This window comes from Aedes aegypti, chromosome 2 (assembly GCF_002204515.2).
Source record: "Aedes aegypti strain LVP_AGWG chromosome 2, AaegL5.0 Primary Assembly, whole genome shotgun sequence".
Taxonomy (NCBI): domain Eukaryota; kingdom Metazoa; phylum Arthropoda; class Insecta; order Diptera; family Culicidae; genus Aedes; species Aedes aegypti.
In genome coordinates this window covers 35,147,986-35,166,648 of record NC_035108.1, presented here as the reverse complement: position 1 = coordinate 35,166,648, position 18,663 = coordinate 35,147,986, and positions in this window count along the sequence as shown.

Here is an 18,663-nt window from a genome sequence, read left to right as displayed (position 1 = left end):
CCGGACGCTCCCTCTCTTTTGCCTCATATTCCGGACGCTTTGATTCGAATTACGGACAGCTCATGACAATCATTAATGGAACAGTCAAATCATGAATTGAAATCGTTCAACCACTTAAGAGACGTCTAAGGTAGTTGGGCATTATAAATTTACATTGATATTTATGGAAAAAACCTAATAAAACGAGCCTCGACAATGAGAACTTTTGGACGGCGAAAATTGAAATATTTCGTGGGAAATGTTTCCCATACAAACGAGAGTGTCCGGAATTTGAAGCTGTCCGTAATATGAATCAAAACGGTATATGATAGATAATTCGGTGCATTCTTAAAATTACATTGCTGCTGATTTGAAAATGAGCTATAATTAGCTACCAAACAAGAAGAATATATAAAAAAAGTTCTAAAAGGGATTTAAACTCGCGGGTTTATGGACAAAAGTTCGAAAGACAAAAGGTCGAAAACGATTTGCATGGTAGGAAATTTTTCCTTAGCTTAGCTTAGCTTAGCTTAGACTGACTACACATATCAATGGTTGCTATTCCGTGATTGACCGAAGTCAGTGAAAATGCACAAAGAATCAACTAGAAGTTCGGCTGGGATTGGCCATAATCTTCTTCAGTGTGCATAATTCAGTGCCTCTATTTATACAGGGTCAATAACGGCGCCGGCCACGTCCTTGCAGTCAGGTGGGATTGGGGGAAGGAATGTTAGTGTGTAACCTTTGCTATTTGGAGACCGTGTTTGCCTCTGCATCTCCGCAAAGGTTACTGGGAGGGATGTTTGTTAATGGGGAGGATCGTTGGGTCACAGGATTCACTTTGATAAGCGATTAGACCATGATAAACGATTATTTGTGAGATATAAACATACTTAGAAATATAAAATTTTCGATTGACATGAAAAATTTTCAAGTATGAGAAAATAATGCCGTTACTTGAAGTGACGAACCATTCAAAGTTTGTTGAACAAATAGCTAAAAGCAACATTCCTACAGGATATTTTACCCAATTTGAAAAAAAAAAAATATCGATTGGCTAGACCATCACATAATATTCTTATGCCGACACTTACAGGGGCGAACCATTCAAAGTTTTTTGAATAAAATGAACGTTTTGCAAGTCTACACTTCTAGCACAGACCAAACCATTCAAAGCATTTTTTTATGTATAAAAATAAAGGAGTGAGTGATTTTATATAAAAAATATAAAACAATAAAGTTATGAATTAGAGTTTATGCCGACACTTACAGTGACGAACCATTCATAGTTTGTAGAAAAATCATATTTATGTAACGATTAAATGTGCGGTCACACATATTTTATAGACTTGAAAAAAAAGCATGAAACGAGCTCACCGATTGATCCTTCATCCTTGATTGAGCAGCCACAATCCACTTTCATCTTCACTCGTGTGCTCGGCCATATAAAAGCACTCAGAAAAGAACGCGTCACCGGAGAGGAAAAAAAACTGACGACTTCTCGGACTTTCTCGATGCACTGTTCGGACTTTCTCGACGCACTGCCCGTCAGAAAAGAACGCGTCACCCGAGAGGGAAAAATCTGACGGCTTCTCGGGCGTTCTCGATGCACTCGATTTGCATGGTAGGAAATTTTTCCTTCCTAAAAAAAAGATTTTCAACCTTTTGTCCCTTATTTTTGTTCTTCGACCTTTTGTCCTTTCAACCTTTTGTCTTTCGACCTTATGTCATAGATTCGAAAAATCAGTCAACAATGCGGAGAATTCTTTCGGTCGCGTAATTGTTGAGCATGACTGGGTTGTTTTGTGGCAGATTCATGTTAATTTCTAGCGGATTTAACTGAAATATAGTTGGAAGGGCCTTGATTGGTTGACAGATGGTCATATTTGCCTAAGCTGTTTGCTAACGCTTGTAATTTTCAAATGCCTTCCACAATTTTCCGTCGATATCCAAAATGCGTGCAGCTTAATATTCACTAATTTTTGCTGGGTAGTTACATACATACTATGAAACTGTTTCGTTGCAGAGAAAAACGAATTATTTCGTAGGTCAAACGAATGATTTTATTATGTAGAATGAAATACATTTAAGCGTCGTTACAACAAAAAATCGAGGATATGTATAACAATAACACACTAAAGTTTTGTTTTTCTAGCAATGTTTTCTTATTTCAGGTGATATCAAAATTCCCGTCAGCAGAGATAGTTTCGTAGATGCATGGCACAAATGAATGATGCGCATTCCTACAGTAAAATGCTTAACATTTACACCTGATCGGTACACAAACAAACTTTACTATCTATCAGGTAAACGATTTAGAAAGAATTTAGACCGCACGCTACTCCAAAGACAAAACAAAACAGAAACCGGTAATCATAAATGTTGAATCGGTTTATCAACCTCGTTCGTTCTCTAATACCTTAGGAAGCATCGTCCGAGGATGATGATATGCCGACCAATATTTTTGCTGCTTGACATTTTTTTTTTTGCAAAAAATGAGTCAATTTATCGAAATTTACGATTGGTTTCCTGTTGTCCAAAATAAGAAGTTTAGGGTTTAACATTTGGGAACTTAAACAAGAGATGATTAATTAAACGGTCATTGGAATCTCCATGGCCGCTTGATAGATTTTTTTTCTTGGTAGAAATGAGTCGTTTCAGAAATTCCAAGAACAGTGGTGAATATTCGCCAAAATATTTCTCGATCTGATTCATACCGGCCGCGCGTGTGCCACGCAATCTCCAGTATCATCCAATTGGATAGAGCTAATTTTATAGAACCGACATTTCGGGTTCTGTAACTTCCTCACATGGAACTGCCGTCCTGTTTTATTCAATCTCATAAATATGCATTAGATGAGCACAAGATGTGCTCCCGAGTTCAGCGCCAATCTTCTCCACCCATCGAATTGTTTACCGAACCGAGAACTTATCTCAAGGCTACGTATCGAAAACTGTATGCTGTCACCGTAGATGACAAAATGGGTAGAAAATTGTCATGTTTACGCGAAAACTAAAAAAAAAACAATAATCCATAAAGCATTACAGCATTACGTTCTAGCGACATTCGAACAACACATTAAGGCGGTCGATTAAATCATGCGTAGATTATTCATAAATCATTTGCCAAACAAGGAATTTGAATAACCCGTTTTTTGGGGGGGGAAGTCGTACAGATCAAAGAGAAATTATACCGTTAGGAGTGCAAAACTGGGGAAGAGAGCGATTTGACAACAAGTTCAAATTCGCAACAACGACAGGATGAAAATATCAAACCTGAAAAGCGAAACATTATATGCTCGTTTAACGATCGTTCGAGAGCCTCAGGTGACCGAGTTAATCCGTCATCGTGACGAATCATGAAAGGAGATTGAAATTTGCTGTGGTTTCATGTGACAGTGATGGAGGAGAAATGCACAACGAAAATAAGCGATGAAGGATCATTTATATTTTTATGTTGTTTTTGGGACAATCGATCATAGGAATTGAAATGGGACTACTGTATTGCATTAGCCACTGTCTTCTGATGATACATGAAACAGGCAACATGTACCTATCGTATTCTGTATAAATACCATCTTAATGATAATGAGCATGGATGAGGACCAATATATTTATGTAATTCGATTTGGCAGGAATCCTTTTCGAATGGACAAATTTGTTTATTGCATATGCATAAGCTATAAAAACAGCCGAAGCTTAACTGGTGGTCAATAATGTTGTAACATGGACAAAATATTTATAGAAATCCTGTAAGTATCAACGAGACGCCATTGGAAAATAATAAAAAATGTTAAAAAAAACTGTGTACAAATCTATCAAGGATCTCGTAGAATTTCGTTTTAATTGATCTGAATATGAAGACGATTGAAAAATTTATACTTTAATCCCTCTTGGATAGGGTTTTCAGTTGGTAACAAATTTAAAAAAGGGAACTTCATTTGACGTTTTGACCCTTGGTTAGGCCTATAACTTCCCTGAAGAAGGCTCAAACCAAAGGTCGAAACGTCGGATGATATAAAGTAATTGCTGATGGTGTTGCAACTGGATAGTTGTAATGTTTTGGCTTTCTCAGTCCTCTAAATTAAAACGGCTAGTTTGGCTAAGCTCGACGTTTCGGACCTGTGTATTGGACGTTTTTCAAGGGATAACTATAACCGAATACATAATTTAGAAACATATACACATTTTACAATAATTCAATAAACATATGCAGTCAACCGTCTCTGGCACCTAACGTTGAATTCTTTAGGAGAATTGGAGCTTCTTGTAATGCTCTGTTCTTTTTTAAATTACAAGTATTTGAAAATATTACATAAATTACAAACACTAACAAATGTTTGCTACTAACAGGAAAAAATATTCACATTTGACTTTGGGTTATAAAAAATCTAGGTGAACTGACTACACAACATACTAGTCGGTGACAAACCTTGGTAATGAATTGCTGTTTTTTTCACCCTGATGGCCATGCTTAGGACCCTTGTTCTAATAGGGTGGGGCTTATTTCCAAAAATCTTTCGTAGTCAGGATTCACAAAGTGGAAAATGATCATCGGTCCCAAAATAACATCCTGTGAAAAAATGAGAATTTCTGGTGAAGGTTTAGAGGTGGCGCAAAGGGCGTATGTGCAGTTTTCCCATTTTAGTGAACTCTAAAAAATTTTGGTATGCTTTTCAGCTTGTTTTGGTGATTTTAGGACCCTTAAGGGCAAAAAATCACCTCAAAATTGCGATATCTCCACTCCTTTAGATGATATTTGACGAAATATATTTTATGCATGCGATTTTTGGCCCTTGAATAGTTTACAATGACTGATTACTATGAACCCGAATAAGAATAGCTGGGGAGGATTCCTATGCTTGTAGAATGGAACAAAGAGCAAAGAAAAATGATAGAAAGTACAAAGAACATAAATGATTTTTGTTTTCCAGCAATAACACTTCTTGTTAGAATTTCCACAGGAATTTCTGGATTATGATGCCATTTCAGCAATTAATTGCGTTTGGGGTTCCAATACTTTACTTTCGCCACAACACCTTCAACATAACTTCGGACAAACGAAAATGCAGATAAAGTTCAATACATCGTTCTACATCTGTATTTGAAATCGATGTGTATAAACAGCAGAAGGAAAAAAAATCGGTAGTCAAAATTCAAATTAGTGCACGAGCACGAGGGTGCAAGAGATAAAGCACTTCAGGTTGAAAACCTCTCAAATAAAACCAAAATTAAGTCGTCACAGTTCTGAAACATATTTTTAGGACAGAGCTACATGAAGGAATTTTCACAGGATGTCCTATGTATATATAAATAATTATATAAATTAGTTATGAATTTAATAGATACTGCGTGAGGCTGAATTTCCAGGATGTAAATTTTGCAACGGTCCCTTTCGATAAATGGCTATCATCATTTAGAAAAAAAAAACAACCAAACAATTATTGAACTAAAGCAGTAAAGTGACGTGCATTTATCTATATCTACCAGGAGAATAATGATGAAACTTCGCATGGAATTAAGGACATATTAGCCGTTATTGAAATTTTTCCATAAAGTCCAATAAAGTTGCAATAAGTTCCAATATAATCGTATACATGGGTCGAAAACTAGAGATGGTTAAAAAATTGCTCGAAATATTTATGAAGTAGGTAATATTAAATAGAAGTCAAGGGGTCGGACCTGGTGTAGTGGTTAGAACACACACCTTTCACGCTGAGGATATGGGATCGAATCCCATCCCCGAGATAGTCACAAAAAGTTTCAATGCCGACATTCTTCGGAAGGGAATTAAATCCGTTGGTCCCGAGATGAACTAGCCCATAACTAAAGAGCTAAAAATCTCGTTAATAAAGATTGAAAAAAAATGAAGTCAATAAATATAATCATCGTTTTCTAGATTCCTCAGTTACGCTCAAGACATCACTAGTAAACACCCACCCCACCTTACATTCTTCTGTGTTCTTTGTTCTTTCTCTCATTCTTCTTTGCTCTTTGTTCCATTCTACTAGCATAGAAATTCTCCCCAGCTATTCATATGCTTATTCGGGTTCATATTAATCAGTCAGCGTAACCTATTCAAGGGCCAAAATCGCATGCATAATATATATTTCGTCAAATATCGTCTAAAGGAGTGGAGATATCGCAATTTTGAGATGATTTTTTGCCCTTAAGGGTCTTAAAATCACCAAAACAAGCTGAAAAGCATACCAAAATTTTTCAGAGTTCACTAAAATGGGAAAACTGCACTTACGCCCTTTGCGCCACCTCTAAACCTTCACCAAAAATTCTCATTTTTTCAAAGGATGTTATTTTGGGACCGATGATCATTTTCCACTTTGTAAATCCTGACTACGGAAGATTTTTGGAAATAAGCCCCACCCTATTGTTCTAACTTCTAGCGGAGCAAATGGTATGATGCATCGAATGTACACTGGTTATTCATGAAACGAAATCACAAAGTTCTTTGAGGTTAATTAAATCTATTTCCATTCAGTTGATAATTAACGTATTTGAAGAATGTCTGAGTAGCTCAATGCATTCTTCAAAGCAGCCAATAAGCGACTATTATTAGAACCAGATAGTCTGGATTTCACGCAATGTTATCACCTCTTTGATATGAATTTACACAGTCATGAAATATCCGGTCCAGCAACTCATTAATTTTTGGATCAATAAATTTTTCCCAACACATATCTTATTGATTCTACATTTGATGTTTGCAGGTGAGTTGTCAATGACAAACTGTGAACATGATAAGCAATTTTCATTCCGAAGCTCTAAAAATGTGGAGAATGTAATAGATATACATTTAATGGTGACGTTAAGGTCATGAGCGATTTCAGAGGAAAATGTTTTCATTTGATGACCTAGTACATATGTAGAGTTCAATCGCCATAACACACGTAACCACCAAGACCAAAACTTCAAAATACCACCAGTGAAAACAACAAATTAAGGTGATCCCTTTCGCACAAAAGAACAGCACACACGCGCGCATCGATCTGTTCTGATGATTGGCTGCGCCGCCCAGTTGACCATCTAGCGGTCGTTCGTTCTAGTATACCGTAAAACTGGGTATCTTTGATAGTGCGATTAACTTTGATAGTCCCTCGAATTTCTTCAAAAACTGCTAAAATTATCGAAGGATTTCATCAGGACCAGAAAGTTCTTATGATTCAATCAGTAATTTCATTAGTTTATCAAGAAACTGCTTCTTAATATTTTTTGGATGCTATCCTACAAATTATAAGAGCTTTTTAAAACAAGTTTGCTAAATACCTCCAATGATTGGAATTTGCTTAGGGGTTTCCCCAATACATTTTTTCAGCATTCATTTCAGGGCCACTTCAGGAACTTACATAGAAAGATCCTGAGGCAATATCTAAATATCTCTGGGCAGTTCTTAGGGATTCTATTAGAGATCTTTTCCAGAATTAAATCTGTGAATTCTTCCAGGAGTTTTTTTTCGAGACTTACATTAGAATTCCCCAAATATTCTTATTTACTTGCAAGTGTTCTTTTGGAAAATAATCCAAGAATTTAACCACAAGTACTACAAGTGATATAAATTGATTTCCAACAGAAATTACTTTTATTACGTATCGTATTGGTTTGTCGAGGAATAAATCCTACTGATTCCCTAACAAAATGCTCAATGATATTTCTCAGGATTCATCAAAAATTCTAACAAGAGTTATTTTATATATAAAGAATAATTTGAGAGATATTTTCAAAACTTCTTCTAACGCTCATTCCAGGTTTTACTATCATTTATTTTACAGTGCCTTACTGATTTTGGCAACAAGGCGTGATTTTTATGTTGCCAAATTGGGGATGTTACCAAATTCGGGAATTTTTTAATGTTTATGATTTTTATCATTTTTATCTCTAAAAGTATCGAAAAATGCATGGCAAATTTAATGAATGATGTAAACAATGTCTGGGAGCTTTCTTCAGTTCAGATTTTGACCCAAAAGTATAGACATCATGATTATATGTACCATCTGGAAAGTATACTTGCTGTACACAGTATAAGCGTGGTATTACTTTCAATGGCCATTTGTGAGTGTTATAGAGTGCAAATGTGCAACTTTATATTAAAATCATATTAAAAGTATCAGATTTCAAATATCTTTCAAGTGGGATTTCCTGAACATGGAGTGCGATTTTGGTTACCACACGTCTTATGTAGTGAACAAGGTTTTAAATAAAAAAGAAATAGAAGTTCTTATACATTACTATGCTAAAATCAATGTTATCACAGTTTTAATGTAAGCTCAGGACTGAATAGAAAACGAGTAGATGAAAGATGTGTACAGTAAGGTCCGTAAAAAAACTACAAGCTTTTTTGGATCATGTAACTTTTTCAATGCTTTTTATCGAGACCACCACGCACCCTAAAATAACGTCAATGGCGAGATCTCATCAAACATTAAGGTCGTTTACTGAAATTTGGGAAATACTTTGTTGAGAGTAGCAAATGCATAATCAGTAAAATGGAAGAAATTTCTTGAAAAAAAAAATATGTTAAAGAAGTAATTTGTGCTGGAATTGTTGAAGCAACATGAGGAATAATTTTCGAATCAAATGTTGGTGGAAATTTTTGTTTCTTTTCTTACAAGAATACCGTGAGATTGTTTAACGATTTTTGAAGAAACTGCATGCGAAATCTTTTTGGCACACATGAATTTTTTTCCACCAATGTATGCTTCTGATGAAAACACGTTCGATACAAAAGGGATACAATTTTCGGATTTATTTTTACGGGAATTTGCATAATCAGTGGAAAAATGCAATGATCATTACTTATTTTGTCTTCTTGCAGAATAATGTGTGAAATTTAACGTTTATTTTCCATAACAGTAAAAAAATATATTTTTTCATTTGTTGAAATGCTTACAATAGGGTCCTAAAGCCCTGTCCCAATTTTAGTGCCAAACGCTTAAGTTTAGGTCAAAAACATATGTTTACTCAATTTTCTAATGTTTTCCGATGGTTTAAGTCCAAAAACATTTTTTTTTTTAAATTTTGTCACACCCCTTGGTTTAAACTAAAATTTTGGGTGTATTTTGTTTTCCGTGTTCCTTCTGAAATGTCAGAAAGGAACAACCCCGGTGTTAAAAAGTTGAACCTCTGTGGTATTTTTGTCGACTAAGCGAACGTCAAACATGATCTCAAGTGTCATGGTTCATTTATGGATCCAATTTTTAAATTAAAGTTTTAATATGATATATCCGTTATTTGAGCGGGAAAAAATGCTAAAGTAGTTACAGTAACATGCTCTTTCGTGTTATTAAATGAAAACAAGATTTCATTAAACATTTTAGGACCCTATTATCTATGGTAAGAAGTGCCGTAAACATTCGATATTTTTCACGACGTTTGTTTTGCTTCCATGGTCTGTCAAACGATTTATCTACACTCATGCGTAACCTCTTGCACACAGCACAAACGGTAGAATGAATATCGAAAAAAACAAAACTGTGGAATCAGTGCGCATCGTACCTTCGTGCTGTGCGTACACGAATTCTCTCTGCTCTTGGAAGTTTTCTTAAAAACTACCTAAAGCAATAGAACAGTACTTTTCAGTGCTAAAATTAAAAACGGTACTTTTCAGTGCTACTAAAACAGTACTTTTCAGTACTATTTTTTCTACTATTGATCCCTTTACGATCCTTGTTTGGACCCGTGCCTTCGATTTTTCGTTGTAATCCTTCTTGGACACCGTCTTGGGAAAAAAACCTCTCGAAGGTCACGTCTTCTTTCGTTTATTAACTAAACATGGTATCAACAACAAACAAAAGGAAGGGTGAATCTCTGAATTCACTACTTCCTTCCAAAAAAGTGGGTTTTAAAACTGTCACTACACGTGGCAAGAATGGAAGAAAGGACGTTTCCCCGAAATGTGAACTTTTTTCCAAGGGTGAAATGAATAATTGTATCGAAATGAGCAATCAGTTCGATGCTCTAGACAAATTTTCCGAACACCAAATCGAAGCAGCCTCTAGCCCAGGCTCTTTGATTCAAGTGAGGAAGCAAAGAGTGCCGCCTATCGTGGTCAGTTGTTCCGAATTTGGGGGATTTAGGCAGGAGATCTTGAACTCCATTAGGGGAATCAAGGTTTCCTTCCAAATCGCAAAGAAAGGAGACTGTCGCGTTTTGCCGGAAACTCTTAAAGATCGCGAACTTCTTCTCAGACATCTTGAAGAGAAGAAGCACAAATTTTTTACTTATGACGACAAAACTGAACGTTTGTTCAAAGTTGTCTAGAAAGGTCTCTCAAGTGACTATAAATCACCTGAAGAGATCAAAAATGGAATAAATGATTTACTTGGATTTTCCCCAGTCCAAGTAATCATTATGAAAAAGAGAACCCAATCTGGCATTGTTCGGAAAGGGCTTTCTCAAGAATTTTATTTAGTTCACTTTAACAAAAAAGAACTAAATAATATTGAAGCTTTAAAAAAAGCAAAACTTTTGTTTGATGTCCGTGTGACATGGGAACATTTCCAGAAACCTGGAGGAAATTACCAGAACCGCACTCAGTGCCGTCGGTGCCAAAAGTGGGGTCATGGTACAAAAAATTGTCGCATGGATGCTAAATGCATGATTTGCGGAGGTTCTTCTCACGCTAAGGACGTCTGTCCAGTGAAGGAAGATACCACCAAATTCATATGCTGTAATTGCGGGGCTAACCATAAGTCCAATTTTTGGAATTGTCCTTCACGCAAAAGGGTCATTGAGGCTCGTGCCAGGCAGATGAAAGATAATATCCGTTACGATAACGGTCGTTTCCGGAATTTGCCTGGTAGAGTATCGAACAATGCTCATTTTTCAGTTAACGATCGCTTGATCATGAATCATACCCATCAGGAAGATCATAATCATGCTCATTCACAAACTAATTTTAATCCGTCGGGTAGCCGTTCGAATCTTACAATTTCGAATGTATCTACCCACGGTAAATCCTTTGCCGATATCGTAGCAAGAAATTCGAACTCCTCCCCTTCTACTTGTTTCAAATCAAATGAAAAAAACCCTACCGCCACAGGTAACTCCGCTTCTTCGTCTACCGGAAATTCTAATGGGAAATCACATGACATGTCTGCATCTGATTTTAATTTTCTAACTGAACAATTGAATCTAATGATTGATGCAATGTTCAAAGCCACCACTATGACTGAAGCAGTCCAAGTAGGTGTAAAATTTACAAACCAAATTGTTATTGGATTACGTTTTTCTAATGGATCCAAATAATAATTTAAATATTTTAAATTGGAATGCTCGTTCTCTGAATGGTAAAGAGGACGAGCTGTTTAATTTTCTTACGGTTAATAACGTGCATATAGCAGTTATTACTGAAACGTATTTAAAACCTGGATCTAAACTCAAAAGAGATCCTAACTTTTTTGTTTATCGTAATGATAGACTTGATGGGGCATGTGGGGGAGTTGCAATCATCATTCATCAACTGTTTTCATCATTCGAAACTAAAGTTTTTGAAACTTTAGGTGTTTCTGTTGAAACACAGTTTGGTAAATATACTTTCATAGCTGCCTATTTGCCTTTTCAATGCTCTGGGCAGCAAGTTAATTTGCTCCAAACTGACTTGCGTAAATTGACTCGCAATAAGTCAAAAATTTTTGTCATTGGTGATTTTAATGCCAAACATCGGTCATGGAATAATTCTCAAAGTAATTCCAACGGCAGAATTTTATTTGATGAGTGCTCTTCAGGATATTTCTCAATTCAATACCCTGATAGCCCCACATGTTTTTCCTCTTCTAGAAATCCATCTACGATTGATTTGGTCTTAACCGACTCTAGTCATCTTTGTAGCCAACTGATAACTCATGCTGATTTTGATTCTGATCATTGTCCCTGTTACATTTCAAATATCCCAAGAAGCGATTCTCAATCCTATCAGCTAGACTTTCAATTAGAGTAAGGTGGGGCAAAAGTTCGACCTTAGGAGTATAATCAAAATTTTCAGGAAAATAATAGCAGATGAAACAAAACATGTACCACACAGCGAAACTTCAACATATTGACTATAACTTAGCTGAACAAACTTGTGTCAAAATATTTACCCATTTTTAATTATAACAGTTTCAAAATTGATTGTCTTAAACGAACTTTTGCCCCACCGGTGGGGCAAAAGTTCGAATCTAGTGTGGGGCAAAAGTTTGTTGGCTAAAACACAAAATATCAATACTTTTATGCCAGGCATACTTTATACCAGCCGTGAACTTATGTTTGCCGAAAAATACACACTAAATTTTCATAAAAAAAATGCCCAAAACAGGGTTAAGTGTAATACACCCAAAAAATAGCAGTTTTTCGCAAAACTTAGTGAAAATGTAAAATTTTTGTGACATTTTTTGCACGATCCAGCGAATTTCGCTAAATTTGAAGATAATGTGTAGATTTCAGGAAATTTGAAAAATTTTCCGTGGGTTTATACATGGGTCGAACTTTTGCCCCGCAGATTCGAACTTTTGCCCCGCTATGGGCCAAAAATTGATTCCAACTATTTATGGAAAAACTAATACACGTCAAAGCATCCTTATGATAGTTCTAGAAACGCCCCTACATAAAATATTGAAAAATATTTTACCTTAATTTGGTTCCATGCATCGAAAGTTTGACCAAATATTACAATATTTACGTCGAAAAACAACAAATAGCCATTACTTTTCCAAATCTCAATCGATTTTTATGATATTTGGAGTGAAAGTCTCTTACTTGAATAGCATTCGAACCACCATGACATTTCTAAATTTTGATTTGATTTGAGCTAGAAATCTTAAAAAGAAACTCTTGCCCCACTTGAACTTTTGCCTCACTTTACTCTATTTACGAGCCGACTGGAATATATATAAAACGTATGTTGACTCTAATCTTGATGTTAACATTTCTTTAGAAACTAAATTTGATATTGACATTGCTCTGATCCTCCGGAAATCTAGGGGGTTGGTGTCAGGCCCTGCGAGCCAGCCGTAAAAACACATCAGCACAGGAACGTCAACGAGAGAATACGGACCGGAACAATCGGCAAAGACCACAGCGACGAAAATGGACTAGCGATTGGAAACTCGGTACGTGGAACTGCAAATCTCTCAACTTCATTGGAAGTACTCGCATACTCTCCGATGTACTGAAGACCCGCGGTTTCGACATCGTAGCGCTGCAGGAGGTGTGCTGGACAGGAGCATTGGTGCGAACGTTTAGAGGTAACCATACCATCTACCAGAGCTGCGGCAACACACGCGAGCTGGGAACAGCTTTTATAGTGATGGGTGATATGCAAAGGCGCGTGATCGGGTGGTGGCCGATCAATGAACGAATGTGCAAGTTAAGAATCAAAGGCCGATTCTTTAACTTCAGCATAATCAACGTGCATAGCCCACACTCCGGAAGCACTGATGATGACAAGGACGCATTTTACGCGCAGCTCGAACGTGAGTACGACCGCTGCCCAAGCCACGACGTCAAGATCATCATAGGAGATTTGAATGCTCAGGTTGGCCAGGAGGAGGAGTTCAGACCGACGATTGGAAAGTTCAGCGCCCACCGGCTGACGAACGAGAACGGCCTACGACTGATAGATTTTGCCGCCTCCAAGAACATGGCCATTCGTAGCACCTATTTCCAGCACAGCCTCCCGTATCGGTACACCTGGAGATCACCTCAGCAGACAGAATCGCAAATCGACCACGTTTTGATCGATGGACGGCACTTCTCCGACATAACCGACGTCAGAACCTATCGTGGCGCCAACATTGACTCCGACCACTACCTGGTGATGGTGAAACTGCGCCCAAAACTATCCGTCATCAACAATGTACGGTACCGACGCCCGCCCCGGTACAATCTCGAGCGGCTGAAACAACCGGATGTCGCCAATGCGTACGCGCAGCATCTTGAGGCAGTGTTGCCGGATGAGGGCGAGCTCGATAGGGCCCCTCTTGAGGACTGCTGGAGGACAGTCAAAGCAGCCATTAACGACGCTGCCGAAAGCGTTGTCGGATATGTGGAACGAAGCTCAAAAAACGATTGGTTCGACGAGGAGTGCCAGGAGGTTTTAGAGGAGAAGAATGCAGCGCGGGCTGCAATGCTGCAGCATGGTACGCGGCAAAACGTGGAACGATACAGACTGAAGCGGAAACAGCAAACCCGCCTATTCCGGGACAAAAAGCGCCGCCTGGAAGAGGTGGAATACCAAGAGATGGAGTTGCTGTACCGTTCTCAAGAAACGCGGAAGTTCTATCAGAAGCTCAACACATCCCGCAAAGGCTTCGTGCCGCGAGCTGAGATGTGCCGGGATAAGGATGGGAGCATCTTGACGGACGGACGCGAGGTGATCGAAAGGTGGAAGCAGCACTACGATGAACACCTGAATGGCGCAGAGAACACAGGCACAGAAGGTCACGACAACGAAGGCGATGGCTACGTCAGCACAGCGGACAGCGGAAACCAACCAGCTCCCACGATGGGGGAAGTTAAGGATGCCATTCAACAGCTCAAGAACAACAAAGCCGCTGGCAAGGATGGTATCGGAGCTGAACTCATCAAGATGGGCCCGGACAGGTTGGCCGCTTGTCTGCATCGGCTGATAGTCAGAATCTGGGAAACGGAACAGCTACCGGAGGAGTGGAAGCAAGGCGTTATATGCCCTATCTACAAAAAGGGCGACAAACTGGAGTGTGAAAATTATCGTGCAATCACCATCCTAAACGCCGCCTATAAAGTGCTATCCCAGATTCTCTTCCGTCGTCTATCACCTATAGCAAACGAGTTCGTGGGAAGTTATCAAGCAGGTTTCATCGACGGCCGCTCGACAACGGACCAGATCTTTTCCGTGCGGCAAATCCTCCAGAAATGCCGTGAGTACCAGGTCCCTACGCACCATTTGTTCATCGATTTCAAGGCGGCATACGATAGTATCGACCGCATAGAGCTATGGAAAATCATGGACGAGAACAGCTTTCCCGGGAAGCTCACAAAATTGATCAGAGCAACGATGGACGGTGTGCAAAACTGCGTGAAGATCTCGGGCGAACACTCCAGTTCGTTCGAGTCTCGGCGGGGACTACGACAGGGCGACGGACTTTCGTGCCTGTTGTTCAATATTGCGCTTGAAGGTGTCATGCGGAGAGCCGGACTTAACAGTCGAGGCACGATTTTCACGAGATCCGGACAATTTGTTTGCTTCGCGGACGACATGGATATTATTGGGAGAAAATTTGAAACGGTGGCAGATTTGTTCACCCGCCTGAAACGCGAAGCAACAAGAGTCGGGCTAATGGTGAATGCGTCGAAAACAAAGTACATGCTGGTTGGCGGAACTGAGCGCGACAGGACCCGCCTAGGAAGCAGTGTTACGATAGACGGGGATACCTTCTAGGTGGTGGACGAGTTCGTCTACCTCGGATCCTTGTTGACGGCTGACAACAATGTTAGTCGGGAAATACGAAGGCGCATCATCAGCGGAAGTCGTGCCTACTATGGGCTCCAGAAGAAACTGCGGTCAAGAAAGATTCACCCCCGCACCAAATGCACGATGTACAAAACGCTCATAAGACCGGTAGTCCTCTATGGGCATGAGGCGTGGACTATGCTCGAGGAGGACTTGCAAGCTCTTGGGGTTTTCGAAAGCCGAGTGCTAAGGACGATCTTCGGCGGCGTGCAGGAGAACGGCGTGTGGCGGCGAAGGATGAACCACGAGCTCGCTCAACTCTACGGCGAACCCAGTATCGTGAAGGTAGCTAAAGCTGGAAGGATACGCTGGGCAAGGCATGTTGCAAGAATGCCGGACAACAACCCTGTAAAGATGGTGTTCGCCATGAATCCGGTCGGAACAAGAAGGCGTGGGGCGCAGCGAGCTTGGTGGATTGATCAGGTACACCAGGACCTGGAGAGCGTGGGTCACAGTCGAGGATGGAGAGAAGCGGCCATGAACCGAGGGAATTGGCGAAATATTGTTGGCGAGGCTTTATCAAGATAATTGATGTAAAGCCAAATAAGTAAGTAAGTAAGTATTGCTCTTGAAACTTTAACAAATTCCATTGTTGAAGCCCGGAGCATTGCAATTCCAAAATGTGAAGTAAAATTTGAATCCGTGATTATAGACGATGATCTTAAACTCTTGATCCGTCTTAAAAACGTAAGAAGAAGGCAATTTCAACGCACTCGCGATCCTGCTATGAAAATTATATGGCAGGATTTGCAGAAAGAAATCAAGAAACGTTTTGCTCAATTAAGAAACAAAAATTTTGAAAATAAAATTTCTCAATTGGACCCTGGCTCTAAGCTCTTTAGGAAATTATCTTAAATCTTGAAAAAACCTCAGAAGCCAATACCGGCATTGAAAGAGGAAAACAAATTATTGCTAACTAATTGCGAAAAAGCTCAAAAACTAGCTATGTAGTTTGAAAGTGCGCACAATTTTAATTTAGGACTTACTAGTCCAATTGAAAATGAAGTTACTCAGGAGTTCGAAAATATTCTCAATCAAGATAACGTTTTTGAAAATGCCTGGGAGACTGATTTGGAAGAAGTGAGAACTATTATTAAAAAATTCAAAAATATGAAAGCTCCTAGCGATGATGGAATTTTCTACATCCTCATCAAGAAACTTCCAAAAAGTAGCTTATCATTTTTAGTTGATATATTTAACAAATGTTTTCAATTAGCATATTTTCCTGACAAATGGAAAAATGCTAAGGTTGTTCCAATTTTAAAACCAGACAAAAATCCTGCAGAAGCTTCTAGCTATCGTCCAATCAGTTTGCTTTCCTCCATCAGTAAACTTTTTGAAAAGGTTATTTTGAACAGAATGATGGCCCACATCAAAGAAAATTCAATTTTTGCCAATGAACAGTTCGGATTCCGCCATGGACATTCGACCACTCATCAACTTTTACGTGTAACAAATTTGATCCGTTCCAACAAATCTGAAGGCTATTCTACTGGTCTTGCTCTTCTAGACATAGAAAAAGCATTCGACAGTGTTTGTCATGAAGGTTTGATTGTAAAATTAAAAAACTTTAATTTTCCAACATACATTGTTAGAATAATTCAAAGTTATCTGTCAAATCGTACACTTCAGGTTAATTATCAGAACTCCAGATCTGAAAGACTTCCTGTAAGAGCTGGTGTTCCTCAAGGCAGCATTTTGGGACCAATATTATACAATATTTTCACATCTGACTTACCTGAGTTACCTCAGGGATGTCAAAAATCTTTATTTGCGGATGACACAGGCATCTCCGCCAAAGGACGAAGCCTGCGTGTCATCTGTAGTCGATTGCAAAAAAGTTTGGATATATTTTCTTCATACTTGCAAAAATGGAAGATTTCTCCTAATGCTTCCAAAACTCAACTAATAATATTCCCACATAAACCAAAAGCTCTTTATTTGAAACCTTCAAGTAGACATGTTGTCACGATGAGAGGGGTTCCAATAAATTGGTCAGATGAAGTTAAGTATCTAGAGCTCATGCTAGATAAGAATTTAACTTTCAAAAATCACATTGAGGGCATTCAAGCCAAATGTAATAAATATGTAAAATGTCTCTATCCCCTTATTAATAGAAAATCAAAACTTTGTCTTAAGAACAAGCTTTGATATTCAAACAAATTTTCAGGCCAGCCATGTTGTATGCTGTACCAATATGGACTAGTTGTTGTAATACCAGGAAGAAAGCTCTGCAGAGAATTCAAAATAAAATTTTGAAAATGATTCTGAGACTTCCTCCCTGGTATAGTACCAATGAATTACATAGAATATCCAATGTTGAAACATTGGAACAAATGTCAAATAAAATAATAAATAATTTCAGGCAAAAATCGTTACAATCTTCTATTGCCACGATTAATGCGTTATATGTTTAGGTTAAGTTAGGTTAAGTATATTAAAAACGTTTTTTTTTTTCTCTTATAAGCATGTGAAATCAACTCACCTGTAAAAAAACTGAACTGCTACGGCAACTGAAATGTAATATGTTGTTAACAAAATGTTAATTAAATCTTAAATTTGTTTTACCAAATTAGGATGATAGTGTTGTCTAATAACACAGAACACCTAGATATAAGAAATGAATGTAATGTTTGGAATGATACTAATAAAGAAATTAATATAAAAAAAAAAAAAAAAACTGTGGAATGAATGTCGTCTCACACTATGACATTTTCATGAATCACAAATTTTGCATAAAATTCAGAAATGTCCAACCAGAAACAACAAGAATAGTCTACTCTTGCTTGTAGTGTCGATTTTGACACATCTGTATAAATAAAAAACGGAGTGGTGTTTGTAATGTCACAAAATGGCTTGAAAACTGATGCACGCATCGACGTAGGGGAACATGGTCCAAGACGCACTGATGGGGTAAAATGGCCCACGTCATTAAATCATTCCTAGATCGTTTCAATTTGTATTATTTGCAAAACGAAGTTATAATATGTTTAGCTAAGAGTTGCCGCCACAACCCTTGGACATTAACTCATAGATTTTTCCGCAATTTTCCGGTGAAATTCAACATTTCTCCTTTTTTTGCCTAAACATTAAGGTTTTCCGATGATTTCATAAAGGAATAAGCGTTTTCATACCACAGAGCAAACTCATGGAGAAACATGGTTGCTAACTAGTAGTTCTCCATACTAAATGGCATTCTACCC